We start from the raw sequence: 17,642 nt of genomic DNA on the forward strand, positions 1-17,642 counted from the left end.
ATTATATGATGGGTGTTGATTAAATATCTAGATCATTTCCAGGCAAAATATAATTCCCTGTATGTCCTGGCCAACAGAAAACATGGATTCCTCATGACTGACTGAGGTGAGTTAAAACAGAACCAGGCAGCTGTGGCTGTGAAGGAGTGATCATGTACGTTGTGTTTTTAGAAAGTTGTAAGTGTATCGCAGGTCCTCCTGGTCTACAAGCAAGCAAAACTAGTTTCTTTTGTAGGTGCCAAGATAAACTGTGGCCAGACACCTGGTTCCTACTGGCCCTTTGAAAGAAGTATCTGACAGAGACTTCTGTTTTGAGCCTGGAAACTGACCAATCAGAGCTCATCTGCCCTGGCCAATCAGGGCTTAGTTTTATTGACCAATCAGGACTCAGTTGTGTTGACCAGTCAGAACAAGTTTGAATACTTGATTTTCAAAAATGACCCTCATTGGGAACCTGAGCACGATCTTTTGCTATAAAACCTGAACCTTCTCTTTGTACTCTGGAACCACCTTCAAATACACCGAAAGCTGCATCTTTCCAGTTTGTAAATTGTTACTGGAATAAGGTCTTTCCTCCAAATTCCTTTTCAGATCATTTTTTATTTACATCATTCAATTTAATTCAGTTCACCCCCTCAGGAAGTATTACCATGTAGTTAAAAGAAACTTTCAAATCAGGCAGACCTGAATGTCAATTCCATCTCCTTGGACAAGTTGCATAACATTTCTGAGACCTGGTTTCTTTCCTAGGATGATCGTTCCATAACAATGTGGCTGAGAGGACTGAATGAGATAGTACAGGCAACACCATTAGCACAGGGCTCAGTAACTGTCAGCTGCTCTTCTTCCTCCTACTCCTCTTACTATAATCACTATTAGAAGAATGAGCCCACATATCCACACAAAGCTCCTTTCTAAGCATGGCCCTGGAACTACTGCTTTCTCACAGAATTGTAGGAACACATCCAGATAAACTGGCAACCAGGAAAATTTTCTAAGCGGTCTGCACCCCTAGGGAACCTTTGGAAGTCCTGCTGTGGCCATCAGTGTTTACTGTCTCTACATCACTCTGCCCTTAACAGAATTGTGGGGGACAGCCCTGAAAGGTCAAGCTACAAATGCAGTGGGAGCCCTCCCATCTATAGACCCCACAAGAAACTAACTAATAAGGAATATATGGGCACCTGATCATCCCTTTGAGATGATTTAGTGTTGCAGAATGTCAGCTCTAGAAAGGCGTTTTTTAGCGGGCCGGCACGATGGCTCATGCCTGTAATTCCAACATTTTGGGAAGCCAAGGAGGGTGGATCACTTGAGGCCAGGCGTTTAAGACCACCCTGGACAACATGGTGAAACCCCATTTACTCAAAATACATAAACATTAACCAGGCATGGTAGTAGGTGGCTGTAATCCCAGCTACTCAGGAGGCTGAGGCAAGAGCATCGCTTGAACCTGGGAAGCAGAGGTTGCAGTGAGCTGAGATCACATCACTGCACTTCAGCCTGGGCAACTCCATCTCAAAAAAAAAAAGGCTTCTAGAAATCCAATCCTGTTTATAAGTTTAACTTTATAAGTGGGGAAACTATGGGCCAGAGTTGTAACACAGTTCATTGCAAAGCTAGTTTCTATCAAGGTGAGATGAGAACCCTGATTGCCTAGTTGCAGTCTGGTGCTATTCATATTTCCACTACATGGTAAACCTATTTGGATCTGTTTTAAACTCTAAGATATAGGCCAGTTCCCATGGTTTTGGCTCATCTTGAATCCAAAAATATTTTCCAAGCATGATTCAAGCACTGCTTTTTGTTTTGTCTCTCCCACTGTCTGTGTAACTGCTTTCCAGTCTCTTATAAACCAGAGATTTGTGTATGCACTGAAATGCCAAGATATTGGCTGCTACATAGTAGGCCCCACCCCGATCCTGTACTTCTGTAAATACACGTTACAGCCCCGGGTCTTAAAGGGTTAAATGTTTTATTTAAACCAGACCTTCAAAACTTTAAAAACACATACACATGTGTTTTACTAAGAATGCTTAAGGAAAGTACACTAGTTGCTTGTGTTGTTTAATTGTCTTTTTTTTTCTTTCCTGAGAGCCTAAAAAAGACATTACTAGATTAAGCTGGCTTACTTTCGAAATAGCCAAGAACCAACAGCTCCCATTAGTCACCCCCATTAGGACTGCAGATTAAATGTCAGGATATAGTATAGACATTTGCCAAAAGAAAACAGGAAAATGCTTTCCATGATTTTTAGAGCAAGCTATAGGGAAAATGAATAGCCTTTGCTAGACAACTACTGCTACATGTGTGAGTTCCATTAATGAAATAATAATAGAAGCTGTGAACAACCAGTTTAAAAATGTGTCAAAAAAAGCAGCCCTTTGGTCTGCGTAAGCTGCCTGGGTTCCTGCCCTAAGGCCATCCGCTCCCTCCCACTCTACCTGACCTCAGCTTCCCTACACTGATGGAACCTGCCCGTGTAGGGGTGGATTTAGAGCCTCAGGCCTGTGCATCTGTGATCTTCAGGCCTAAAGCAGGGCCCTAAGCCCCATGGCTATGTACTAGAACCTGGGACCTCATCCTGTTATGAACCTGTTTCTTAGTCATTGTGGTAAACCTCACAGAGCCAAGGCCAGAAAATAGTGAATGAATGAAGGGAGAAAGAGGATTCTCTTTATGGACCAGCATAGGAAATTAGACCTTGTCCAAGGAGTGAGTGATATAATAGTTACAATTTTATTGGAAACCCTGAGAATGTATTTCTGGAGATCATCCTGGGGTATCTTCCCTTCTAAGGAGGACTTTCTTGATTTATTCCGTTTTCTCCACCTTTCTAGGAGCCCCATAGGTCTCACCCAGGATGAGAGCAGATTGAAGAGGCTGTTGAAGCAAGCTGACTGCAATCTTGACTTGTTCCATGAAGGACAAAGGTCCATGCTGCTTCTGTAGCATTCTGGGTTTAGGAAGTGGTACAGTAATTTCTCTTCCAAGAGACATTACACAGTTCTTATTTCTGGAACAACTTGATTAAATGAGTATTTGTTGGGTATCTATTGCCCAGGCCAAAATGATTTTCCCTCCAAAACCTTACAGATAATTCAAATAAACAAGATAACCACATGTTATAAGATGGAGTGTGCTTAAGGGCCATAGTGGATGTCTCAGACAAATGGACTCTTGGAAAAGGGAGTGGTCCGTGAAATGCAGAGTGATGGGAGATTTCTTGGAAATGCTGGGACCTGAGCTGGATCTTGTAGAATGAGGCAGTTTGGAATCCTTGGTAGAGAGTAAGAAGGAATTTCCTGAAAGATAGAATAGCATGAACAAAATGTTGTAAGTCGTAATGTGAATGGCATATTGGAACACAAAGAAGAGTTAAATTCACGGGCCTGCTGAGTGCAGTGGCTCACACCTGTAATCCCAGCACTTTGGGAGGCCAAAGCTGGTGGGTCACTTGCAGCCAGGAGTTCCAGACCAGACCAGCTAATATAGCGAAACCCATCTCTTATAAAAAATTAAAAATTAGCCAGGCATGATGGCACATGCCTATAATTCTAGCTACTCAGAAGGTTGAGGCAGATGAATCACTTGAACCTGGGAGGCAGAGTTTGCAGTGGCCAAGATCATACCACTACATTCCATCCTGGACAACAGAGCCAGACCCTATCTCAAAAAACAAAGCAAAACAAAACAAAACCCATGGGCCTTAACTAATGGTACCTTGAAGGAAAAAGATAATTAGGATGGGTGGGGCCGGCAGGTATGAAGGACACTGAAGGAAATCCTAAGCCATTTAGACTTTATCTTGTAGTCCATAGCTAATGAGGAATCATTGGTGTATGACTGAGAATTGATTAAGACAACACCATCTAGAAGCAAGGCCTGGCAACTTCCCATATCTAGAAATACAAAAGGAGAACTGTCACAACTTCTGAGAAAAAGAGAAAGAAGTAGCAGGAAAACCTCAGAAGACGGGGTGGCGTCAAGGATGCCTAGATAAAAAGGAGTATTAGTCCATTCTCTCATTGCTATAAAATAATACCTGAGACTGAGTAATTTATAAAGAAAAGAGGTTTAATTGGTTTACGGTTCTGCAGGCTGTATAGGAAGCATAGCTGCTCCTGAGGAGGTCTCAGGAAACTTTCAATCACAGCGGAAGGGAGAGCAAGCATGTGTTACATGACCAGAGCAGGAGGAAGAGAAAGTGGGGGGAGGTGCCACATCCACCTTTTTTTTTTTTTTTTGAGACAGAGTCTCTGTCTGTCGCCCAGGCTGGAGGGCGGTGACACAATTTTGGCTTACTGCAATCTCTGTCTCCCAGGTTCAAGCAATCCTCCTGCCTCAGCCTCCCTTGTAAGCTGGGACTACAGGTGCACATCACCAGGCTCAGCTAATTTTTGTATTTTTAGCAGAAACGTAGTTTCACCGTGTTTACCAGGCCACACACTTTTAAATAATCAGAGCTCCTAAGAACTCTATCACAAGAACAGCATGTGGGGGATGGTGCTGAACCATTAGAAAACACCCCCATGATCCAGTAACCTCCCATCAGGCCCTGCCTCCAGCAATGGGACTACATTTCAACATGAGATTTGGGTGGGGACACAGATCCAAACCATATAAGAAGGTATTGGAGAAAAGTATCTTGAAAATGTTTGGCTAGTAAAATGAAATCTTCTCCTTTCCCAGCCATATCTATTTCTCACACCCCCCAATCTTCAACTCTTCCTTCACTTTAGTCACTGTGTGGCAAGCAATGACAGAATAGTCTACATGATTCTTGCCCATAAATTAAAATGAGAGGTAGCATGGCAGAGTGGGAAAAGTGGGTAGCCTTTGGGTAAAAAAAAAAAATAGGGTTTCTATCATGGATGCCACTCAATTGTTGTGTGGTATTAGTCAAGTTACATTAAGTTTTAAGTACTTTTTTTAACAACATACCACCAGTTTTGTTTTGGGTAACTAGTAACCACAATTACATAAAGTCATACTAAGACGTAAGAGTTTCAGCTCTCCTGGGTTGGATTTCTCTATCCCTGGAATTTGAATTTTGAGCAGAATAATACGAGACAGATAACAGATCTTGCAATCATCCAAGCAGCACCCTAATCAAACCCCGGAGTCAGTTCTTGCAATCCAGACCCCAGGGGCTGGCCCATTCCATCTTCTTTCTAAGCCTGATTTTTTAGTTTGCACAAAATTATCTGAGTCATCCCACATCCTTGCAATCAATTACTTTTATTGCCAGAATTAGTTGTTGCTTACATCCAAAAAAACTCTAATCAATATCTATCCTACATTAGGATTATTTTGAGGTTTAGAAATACAGAATACTCCAACCATGGGGCCTGGAACGTAGCATCATACAACAGACTGATAGCTTCTCTGTTGATGTCAAGAAGCCCTGAATTTTCCCAGTCTTTTCTCCTGTGTCCCCTGTTACTGTGAATAACTAAGCCAGAATGGCTCTGCAGTTCACAGTAATTTTCTCACCTTTATTTATTGTTTCTTGCACCCTCCCCAACTCTAGTTTGGGAAGGATGGAGTTAGGTAGGGCCGTGCTGGACTTAGTCCCAGGAGAAGTAAACTGAGGACTGGCCTCATTGTTTCTGGAGTGCTACGCTGGAGAAAGGTGGCCTGTTCTGCCAGGGAGCTCGCTCTTTGCATTTCACAAAGGTCCTAGTAAAATAGCAAAGAGAGGAGGACTCACTCATGAACCCTAAGGATTGTGCCCAGCAGTCCCAAGAAGGGTCAAAGTCTCCCAGTTAAGTAGGAGAGAGATAAATCAAATGCTGTAGCGTTATGTAAGCCACTTTAATCATTTAGGTTTCTTTCCATGCTGTCATCCTTTGCTCTTCTTGCAATATTCTGCTAAACCGTTCCATGGGCTGATTGAGCACATGCATGTGAAGCTTTATGTAGAATAAATAATTACACAAGACATTTTTGGAAGAATAAATGCATTTGGCCTGAGAAAACCAATTCACATCTTAAAGAGCCAGGTTCTCCAAATGCCAGTTCTGTCAGCTATTTCTCCATCAACCTGGCGGTGTAATTCTTCACCCTTGTCTCCTTGGCCACACTACACACAAATAGTTTTCAGAGTAGGGGGAAAAAAATGCTTTCCGGTGTCTGTTTTAAATTTGTTTTTATCTACTTTATTGTCTAACTTTGTCCTCATATTTGTTTTATAGCAAAAACAAAACAGAGGAAAGATATCAACCATGTCCCCAAAAGTTTATACAAGTTCCTTTTTGCTGTTGATAATAAAAGCAATTCTGTTTTATAGCATAGATCCTGTCCACAAACTACAAACATCCACTTCCCTCACTTCCTTCAAGTGTCTTTTGAGGGCTGATGAAGGGATAGCCAGTAACATTGCGAGGGTCCCTCGGGGTTCTTCTAATCAGAGGCATTTCTCTGCAGTCTATCTGTGGGACCACAGAGGCTGTGAGGAATCTAATCACCCACTTACTCTTTGAAAGAGGGAACTGAAAACACACTTTGATCAGAGAGAGCCAGGATGCGGAGATGTTTCCCTTAGCCCAGTCCTGACTCCATCTGTTAGCTGCTACCTTCAAAGCCCTAAAACAAGTCATGCCTTCTCCTGTAACATATATACCTGAATATGAGACAACCTCAAGTATTTTCCCAACTGAGACTATTAAAAAGAGAGAGAAAGTGAGTTTGGGGCCAAACTGAAACTGTAAGTTTAAGAAACTGTATAAAATAACTTTTTACTTTCCATGTGTCAATGTAATTACACACCCATTTGAAAATTACATCATATCTATAATAATATACTTATTTTAAATGTTTTACTTTTCTATATTCAAATTTTATAAGCTAATTTTATTTAAATTCCTTGCATGCATCTTTGACTGATGAATGTTCTGTACTTTTTAAACTATTTAACACACAGATTTCCAAACATGCTATTTCTACTGTCTGCTAAATTGCTTGATATACAGCACTTCTCTAGTAGGGCTCTATGGCGGGTTTTTTTCCCAGGCTACAAGTGCTCATCTGCATAGCATTAGGACAGTTGATTATCCTCATTCATCCTATAGATTCAAGAGCTTCACAAAGAAACCACTTACTATATTGGCTTTTTAAAATGATTATTAAAAAGCTTCTATAAAAGATGATCTGAGACTTGCAATTTTGATATTGTACTGTGGGAATAATTACTAAATCTGAAGTAAATTTATTTGCTTTAAAACAAAAACAGATGAGGCCTTTAAAATTCAAAGTTACCATTCATTGAGGTCATCTCAGGATTTGTGTCTTCTCCCAGACTGCATTTTATTCACAATGAAGTTATTGAGTGAAAACCCCATAAAATAAGGAACTTGTAAAATTAACACATAAACCAACATCCTGCAATATATGCTTGATCAAATACAGTCAGTAACATAAACTTAACATTTATATACACTAACAGGTAAACCAAAGAACAGCAATTAAACTTAATGTTCATATACACTAACAAGTCAACAAAGAAACAGTAATTTCATGGTTGGAGTTTACTAATATTATTTCACATGTTTAATGAGAAGAAGGTTTTCTTGGCTTATTTCTTTATCCAATCTGAGAATCTTTGATTTTTTTAAATAACATTTGTTGTTCATTTTTTAATATAAAAATGACAAAAAAACTCACTGTAGATTTGGAAGAATAAATTGTGATAGGCAAACTAACAGCCATCTCTCTAAAATGTCCACACCAAAATCCCCAGAACCTATGAATATGTTTCCTAATATGGCAAAATGAACTTTGAAGATGTGATTGAGGACTTCGTGATTATGGATTTAGAAATGAGGATATTATCCTGGATTATCGAGGTGAGCCCAGTGGAATCACAGGAGTCTTTAAAAGCAGAAAACGTTTTCTGGCTATGGAAAGAGAGATGTGAGCACAGAAAAAGAATTTGAGAGATGCAATATGAAAAGGATTCAGCCCATCATTACTTGCTCTGAAGATGGAGAACGGCAACTAGATTAGTCTCCTGTGGCTGCCGTAACTAAACATCACAGACCGCGTGACTTAACGTTATAGAAATTGATTGTCTCACACTTGTGAAGTCATGAAGTCCAAAATCAGGATGTCAGTGGGCTACTGCCCACTCTGAAATCTGTAGGAGAGAATCTTCCCTTGCTCCCTCCTGGCCTCTAGTGGTTTGCAAGAAATCCTTGGCATTCCTTGGCCTGCTGCTTCCAGCTCTCAGCTTTCTGGTCACATGGCACCCTTCCTTTGTTTGTCTGTCTCTGCGCATTTTCTCCTCTTCTTAGGAGGACACCAGTCATATTGCACTAAGGGTCCACTCTACTATAATACAACGTCATCTTAATTTACACCTTCATTATGTCTACAAAGAGTTTGTTTCCAAATAAGGTCACGTTCACTGATACCAAGGATTAGAATTTCAACATCTCTTTGGGAGACACAATTCAACCAACAAAAGACGCCATGAGCCAAGGAATGTGAGTGGCCTCTAGCAGCTGGAAAAGGCAAAGAAACACATTCTCTACTAGAAGCTCAAGAAAAGAACACAGCCCTGCCAACACCTTGATTTAGTCCAGTGAGACTCATGCCAGAGTTTTGGCTTGAGGAAGTGGAAGATAAATTAGTGCTGTTTAACCCACTGAGATTGTACTAATTCATTACAGCAGTAACAGAAAAACAATACGTAAGTACTCAGAGTTTTTATAAAGAATTATTATGAGGCCAGGCATGGAGGCTCATGCCTGAAATCCCAGCACTTTGGGAGACCGAGGCAGGTGGATCACTTGAGGCCAGGAGTTCAAGACCAGCCTGGCCAACAAGGTGAAACCCTATCTCTACTAAAATTACAAAAATTAACCAGGCGTGGTGGTGGGCTCCTGTAATCCCAGGTACTCAGGAGGCTGAGGCAGGAGAATCACTTGAACCCAGGAGGTGGAGGTTGCAGTGATCCAGGATCACACCACTGCACTCCAGCGGGGGCAACAGAGTGAGACTCCATCTCAAAAAAAAAAAAAAAAAAAGGATTATTATGAGAAAAAGAGAGTCTTTTCAGAAAATAGTGCTGACGTAATCAGATTTTCATATTTAAAATATGAACCTTGGCCAGGCACAGTGGCTCACACATGTAAACCCAGCACTTTGGGAGGCTGAGGCAGGCAGATCACAAGGTCAGGAGATTGACACTATCCTAGCCAACAAGGTGAAACCCCATGTCTACTAAAAATACAAAAATTAGAGGGACGTGGTGGTGCGCCTGTAGTCCCAGCTACTCAGGAGGCTGAGGCAGGATAATCACTTAAACCTAGGAGGCAGATATTGCAGAGAGCCGAGATCATGCAAGTGTACTCCCAGCTTGGCAACAGAGTGAGACTCTGTCTCAAAAAAATAAAATAAGTTAAAATAAAATAGAATATGAAGCTTGACACCATATCTCACCATACACAAAAATTTACTTCAAATGGATCATAGATCTAAAGGTAAAAGCTAAAACAATAAAGCAAAATCATAAAAGAAAAATTAATAGATTATACTTTGCCAAAAATTATAACTTCTGTTCATCAAAAGATATTATTAGGAAAATGAATAGGCACACCACAACCTGGAGTGAGAAAATATTCACAAGACATTTATCTGACAAGGTTTATTGCCTGAAATGTATAAAGCACTCCTTCAACTCAACAATAAAATGATAACCCCAGTTTATCAATGAACAAAAAATTTGAACAGACACTTCACAAATGAAAATGTGCAAATGACCAAAAAGCACTTGAAAAAGTGTTCAACATAATTACCATAAGTGAAGAGCAAATTAAAATTACAATATAATGACACACTAACCTGAATGACTAAAACTCAAAACACTGACAACACTAAATGTTGGAAACAATGTAGAACAATAAGACTTATATGTTGTTGGCTGGAATATAAAATGTTAATAGCACTTTGGAAAATGCTTGGCCCTTTCTTATAAAACTAAATATACACCTATCCTATGACCTAGCAGTCCCACTCCTATGTGTTTACCCAAGAACAATGAAAACATGTCCACAAAAAAACTTGTACAAGAATGTTTATTGAAGCTTTATTCATCATAGCCCTAAACTGGAAAAATCCAAGATATCCATCAATAAATTAATGGATGAATAAATTAGCATATTCATATAATAGAATTTTACTCAGCAATAAAAAGTTACACACTACTGATAAACACAACATGAATATATCTCAAAAACATGATGCTGATTTAAAAAGCCATACATAAAAGAGCACTCACAGTATGACTTCATTTATAGAAATTCTAGAGCAAGCAAAACTAACCTATAGAGGGGAAAGAAATTAGAACACTAGTTATGGCAAGGTTGGAAGCAGAGGTTGACCAAGAAGGGGCATAGGGAGTTTTTTTACTCCTTTCAATGTCAAACTTCAATATTTTCATAGAGTTTAAATGGATTTAAATGAACGTGTACATTTGTCAAAATCAGTAAATGCACATTTAAGATTTAGATATTTCATTGTATGTAAATTTTACACTTAGGAAACTGTAAGGCAATATGCAGCCAGCACTTTGGGAGGCCAAGGAGGGAAGATCACCTGAGGTCAGGAGTTCAAGACCAGCCTGACCAACATGGTGAAATCCCGTCTCTACTAAAAGTAGAAAAATTAGCTAGGTATGGTGGCACATGCCGGTAATCCCAGCTACTTGGGAGGCTGAAGCAGGAGAGTCGCTTGAACCTGGGAGGCAGAGGTTGCTGTGAGTTGAGATTGTGCCACTGCACTCCAGCCTAGGCAACAAGAGTGAAATTCTGTCTCTCTCTCTCTCTCTCTCTCTCTCTCTCTCTCTCTCTCTCTCTCTCTATATATATATATATATATATATATATATTTTTTTTTTTTTTTTAAGTGTTTAGGAGGAATTATACTGAAGTCTGCAATTTACTTTGAAATGCAATTTTTAAATGACTCTGGGCTTTTCTAACTTAACTAGAAGTCTTGTAGTAGCATGTGTGTTGCATCTGTCACAAAGCTCTACTTAGGCTCAAGGGGAAGGAACAAAGACTACATCTTTTAACAGGGGTGTCATAGAAATTTCAGGCATGTTTTGAAATCACCGTGTCTTGTAACACAACTGAGTAACGGCAGTGTCTCCGAAAGGCAACATAGAAGATGAAATATTTGAAAATGATGGGTCTCAGCTGCATCAGTGTGGGGCAAAGGAGTGAGCACTGGCTTGGAAGGAATAGAGCTCTGCTATCTCTCACCTGTGTGGACTCTGATGAGTCACAGAGCCTCAGTTTCTTCATCAACCCATCCAGCCACCAACCCATCCATTCTTCCACTAACCAATCCGTCCATTCATCCATCCACCCACCCATTATCCATCTTCCTATTCACCCACCCATTCACCCATCCACCCACACACCCACCCATCCATCTATCATCTGTCTACCCACTCATCCATCCAGCTATCCATGCAACCAAACCATCCATCCACCCATCTACTATTCTTCCTTTCATTGTTTTTGTTGTTATTGTTTTGTTTTGAGACAAAGTTTCAATCTCGTCGCCCAGGCTGGAGTGCTGTGGTATGATCTCAGCTCACTGCAACTTTTGTCTTCTAGGTCCTGCCTCAGTCTCCCAAGTAGTATGGTACAGGTGCCTGCCACCATACCCAGCTAATTTTTTGTATTTTTAGTAGAGACAGGTTTTTGCCATGTTAAGCAGCCTGGTCTTGAACTTCTTACCTCAGATGATTCACCTGCTTCTGTCTCCCAAAGTGCCGGGATTACAGGCGTGAGCCACTGCGCCTGGCCCCTTCATTGATTTTAGTGGACATTTGTAAGGTGGTTTTGTCTGCTCAGCGTCTTGACTGGGAAATTCCCTACCACATATATCTGAGTGGAAGGCAAAGAATATCACCCTCTACTGAAAAGGCCCGATATTCAAACAGACAACAGCTCAGCCAGTCAGCCACACCCACCTGACAGTGGAGGACCAGTTCTGGTGGTGGCAACAACAAGTTCCCGGAACAGCAGTAGCCCTTGTGTAAGCTTCAGTGTTCTGATATTTGGCAGAGGGTGGGAGGTCCTTATCACAGTGGTTTTGTGGCATGATTTGGCCTGCAATTCTTACTTCCTAGCCTTTGTTTCCTAATGATTTTCTGAGCCTGGTCTCCTCATCCTTTCCAGTACCTGTAAACAATCCTATATCCTTTCAATGCAGTATTTTCTAAAAATATAAGATGGTTTAATGGGTAAATATAGGATAGATAGATTGATAAATATGTGATAAAGCAAGTATAGTAAATGTCAATGGTAAAATTTAGATAGTGGGTATATATATGTTCATTGTAAAATCATTTTAAATTTTCTGTACATTTGAAAAATTTTATGAGAAAATATTGAGACATAGCACCTATAATCCCAATCATGCAGATAAATCCATAATTACTATTTTTATGTATTTCCTTCATCTTTTCTTCTATGACATAGCTCTCTTAAAGTTAGTATGGCACTTTTTTGTTTTTTTCATTTCTTTTTGAGACAGGTTCTTGCTCTGTTGCCTAAGCTGGAATGCAGTGGCACAATCCAGCTCACTGCAGCCTCAACCTTTCAGGCTCAAGCAATCCTCCTACCTCAGCATCCCAAGTAGCTGAGACTACAGGTGCATGCCAAAACGCCCAGCTAATTTTTGTATTTTTTGTAGAGGCAGGGTTTCACCATGTTGCCCTAGCTGGTCTTGAACTCCTGACCTCAAGTGATCTGCCTGCCTCAGTCTCCCAAAGTACTGGGGTTACAGGGGTGAGCCACCGCTCTCAGCCACTTTTCTTAATGGCAATATATTAAGCAGTGTGTACCCACTAGGCTTCATTGTTAGTCATGATCTTAGAAGAGAAGAATAAACACCTCCCAAATCACCACCATTGCTTCTTCCTATAAAAGTAAATTGAATTATCCTGACCCCTCTCCTGTCACACTTCACTTGAAATCCTGTAGGCATTGCCTTCATTAAGTCTGAGCATGTGGCTGCTTCTCGTCCCTTCCACTGCTAATGCCGTGGATAAAGCCACTGTCACTTCTCAAATTGTATTCACCATCATTTGCCTCTTGCCCTTTAGCATTTGAATCTATTAAACCTCAATCAAATAGGCCTTCTCCTTACTTCAGCTCTATGTGAGCTACTCCAAACAAAGGTCTGTCCTACTGATCAGCGGGAGGCATGGACAGCAGATTTCCCTCCAATCTCTAGCATTCCTTTTGTGCCCATGGTTCAACCTACTCTTCTCTGATCCAAATCCTACGGTTTTTATATGGTGAATTTTAAAAAATAAAAATACATTTCTTCTAGACATGTAGAGGAAGAGCTCTTTTCAGCAGCCTCAGTGCGCAGAGAAGCCAACTGAGTCACTGGGCAGCTGGTCTTCAACGACATAATAGCCCTCCTGGAGTTTGGCTTGGTAGTCAGACAGAAGGAAGAATAGTAAGAAACTCTCAAAGAAACCTAATCTTGAGAGATCATTTTCCAGCTGGTGAGGAAGTCAGTGTTCCTTTTTACAATTGGATCTGTTTCAATCTTCAGCTACTTGGAAGAAGAAGCAGACCACAAACAAGATCACGTTTTTTCTTGCTCTAGTTCTAGAATTTTCATTCCTCTCCAAAGAATGAGTCTCAAAGTCCATCAATTTACAGAGATGAACTACAGCAGAGTGTTCCCATAGCATACATTGAGGCAATGCTTGTGGTTTGTCACTCTTACATGTTAGAACACCCCCCTTTCATTGAATGAAGATGATCCTTTATATTATAATAGCAAATGCTCACACCTTACCCAACACTTTCTCTTCTCTTAATCTTCACTGCACCTGTAATCATCTGATATCTTATATATTTCATATCTATATCTTCACTGTAAAATGTCAAGTCTGTGAGGTCAGAGGCCGTATTTGGTTTATGCTCTACCAACATGACCTAAAACAGTGCTTAGCACATAGCAAGCAATTAAATATTTCTTAAATGGATAAATTAATGAAGGTTGAAGAAAAAAATGCAACACGCCTTGGCGGTAAGACCTTTTCTCTCCAGTCCACCGTTTTCAGTAAGTACCAATGAGTATGTACTCTTTCTTGCTTTCCTCATTCAGTGTTTAGTGAAACAATTCATTTACTGTATTAAGGACCTACAATGTGCAAACATTACTTGAGTCCTGAGGGGAAAAATTAAGGTCTTAATATTATATAACATACATGCTAGGAGAAGGGCTGAAAATAACAAAATTTCAGCCAGTGACAAGGACTATGATGACAGCAAACTTAGTGATGATTCTCAAGGAGAATGGCTTAGGCAGGGCTATTTTAGATACTATCGAGGAACTGAGACTGAAATGACAAAAAGTCAGCCGTGCAAAAACCTGGGGAAAGAACCTCCAGGCAGCATGAGCAGCAACTGTAAAGGATTCATTGTAGGATCAAACTAGAAATGTTCATGAAAACAAAAGGTTAATGTAGTAGAATACAGAGAAAAGAGAAGGAGAGAGAGAGGCGGGTGATGGAAACATGGGAGACGGCAGAGCAAGGATCAAATTATGTGAAGAGATATGAGGTCTTGATAAAGAGGTTGAATTTTATTGGTGTGAAATCTCATTTTGAGTGAAATGAAAAGCTATTACAAGGCTTTAAGCACGAAATGGAATGATCTGATCTTGGCATTTAAGGACCCTCCAGGTAGATCCTGTGTGTACCGTCCATGGAGAGGCAAGGGCAAATTTGAGAACCAGGAAGAGATGACTGCAGTCATTCATGGGAGAAACAATGGAGGAGGTGGAAAGGAGAAGCCGCTGGACACATCTGATGTGAGACCCACACAGTCTATTAATGGGCTAGGTATGGGATATAAAAGAAAAATAAAGAGAAAAGATTGATTTGGGTTAAGAAGCTTACCTGAATGGTGACAGAGCCAGCCAAAGACTGCCATTGTTGTCCTCTGTCAGGAGTGAAACAGACTTTCTCTACGGGAAAAGCCTTTTCTATCATTTAACCCAACACATTGTGAAAATACCAGGAAAATACCAGTATGTTGCTTTTTAGTTGCCCTGGCAGGAACTTCATAAATGGTAAAGAGTCTGTTGGAACAAATTGCTTTAAGCCACCATGTATTTCTTTCAAGCGGAAGACTTAAATTTTTCCTTTAATTTGATTGCTATGAGTCCGATTATGATATGTTTGCCCACCAGGAAGCCATTGCCCTAAAATATAGCCTGGTTTCAAAAAAAAAATAGTCTGATAAATGAACAGAAAAAAAAAAATTTCTCCTAATTGCCATCTCCAATGATGATTCATAATATTTGGAAATCATGCAGGCTTTACCAAGCCGAGAACAAAAATCCAATTTCAACATAAGATTTATCCAGGGGCCACTTTGCTCTCAAGCTCCTTCTGTGCTCCATGTATCATTTCATATGTGGACCATGAATCAGGCTCTTGGATACAAAGTGCCACACCTCACCTGGTTCCCCACATCCTTTGATATGTACAAAGAGAAAAAAGAACATTTAAGAAATTTGGGTCAGTAAAACATCACCATGATGTGGTTATCTCGTAAAAGAAAAGGAAAATGGAAAGATCTAGCAATGCTCAAAATAAGTTATAAAAATAGTAACTCATAAAAAGGATGTGCATTAGGAAACAAATTAATAATTCAGTAATTAGTACATATTTTTGTACCCTACAATTCTCACTTTCTTTCTCTAATCCTGGTTTTTAAACCAGCAGCAAAATGGAGCCCTCCAACGTACCATCAATGAAAGAGGTATTTCTTCCAAAATAGATATTCGTAAATTCACTCCAGCTCTGATATAGTCATGAATCAGACCTGCCACGAGGATGTTTCAAAAAACAGAGCTGTTCAAAAGCTTTCCTCAGGGGAAATACTGAGTGGAACAAATGAATCTCTGAAAGCATAACACTTCTGCACACATGCCATAGGCACAGACCCAGCAACATGCCAAGCAGCACTTAAACTCAGCAGTCAGGTTAATGGTCCAAACAACCCTCCCACTAAAAGCATGCTGCCGAGAACGCTGGTGAAAATGTATGGAAAACCACAGTAAGAGCCCTCAAGCTATAAAGACAAGAGTCTAAAAATAAAACTGCACCTATCAAAATGAAGGATGAGAAACAGATAAGAAAATAATGAGAAACAGATGGCAAAAGTTATTTTCCGTTGTGGTGTTGTCCTTTATTATTATATTTTAAGTTTTGAGTTTTTGTGTTTCAAAAAGATTTTTACATAGGGGGTTCTGAACATGTCTATATATTCTGCCTCTGCAAAGGAGTCAAAATCATTTGTGAAACTCTGAGCAAGCCTCTTGGATTATGTGTTGTAGAAGACTCAGGCCATCTGACTACATTCAGAGTTCAGCTATGAAGAATTCCCCAGGAAGACCTTTTGCAGAAGGGCCAGAGGGAAGCCCTTCTGCCAAGTCTTGATTAGAGATCAGATTTAGAAATAACGGTTCTTAAATAAAGTAGCAGAACACCTGCTACAGAAACCCTCAATGATTTTGTGGATTTCTTTCTTCCCCAAGAATTAACTATTAAAAAACTGATGCATGAAGATGTTAACTTGTTACCAGTTCCAAGGAGAAGTCACTGTTAAGACTGAAATAAATTGTAGCTCACCTTTACAAGATCTAAAAGAATATTCTCTCCTGGTTGGCAGAGGAAAGTAAAATTTACTTTATTTGCTTTTGGGGGAGGAGGCACACTTCCTCATCATTTCTAAGGTGTGAAATTTTTGAAATGATTTATTTAAATTTTGAGGAATACAATGAATGTGTGGGTTTTATGTGGCTAAATTCTGGGCATTCTAGAAAAAAATGAGCTTTATCATTAAGTGAAGAAATTACTATCACATTATTAATTGGACATGAAGAGACCTTTCCTACTTCACATCTGGGCTAAACTAGGCAGTGTAAGAAAGTGCAAAGACAGTGGCTTCAGAATCAGACATGGGCTCAAGATTCACCTCTGACATGTATTATTTCCATGAACTTGGCAAATTATTTCACTGCAGTAGCAAAGTAGGAATATGATTTATATCCTGAAAGCTGCTGTGGGGATTAAATGAAGTAAAGCATTTAGAATTCCTGTCTTGGAGTCGGTGCAGAGAAGGTGCTGGGCACACATCCACCTTCAATCCCTGCTTGCTCACCACGGCTTTACCTGCGTGTAATGTTTTTCCATGTTCAGGACACCCAAATGACTGGTTGCATTGCTCAATTCTATCCATATAGGAAAGTCTAGGTTACAAGATGTGGAGCAGATTCCTTTGGTGTGACCCCAACTATCTTTCATGTTATGTGTTGAAATGAAGTTATTCAGTAAGTTGGCCGGTGTTTTTTATATCCCAGTTATCAAGTCATTGCCAAACAGCACTTAATCCACCAACCCAGAAGTATCAGCTCCATTTTCCAATCACACCAATCCCTCCCTCCATAAGCCCTTCAGAAAAAAGAAAATTTCTTAGGGATGCACCCAAATTACACCTTGATCAAAGGAAAGCAAAGGATGAGTCTTGGGAGCCAGAGGGCTCTGCCCTGATCAAGAACAGGTCTGGGTTTCCTTTTTCAAAAATTCATTT

Source organism: Callithrix jacchus, chromosome 2 (genome assembly GCF_049354715.1).
Source record: "Callithrix jacchus isolate 240 chromosome 2, calJac240_pri, whole genome shotgun sequence".
Classification (NCBI taxonomy): domain Eukaryota; kingdom Metazoa; phylum Chordata; class Mammalia; order Primates; family Cebidae; genus Callithrix; species Callithrix jacchus.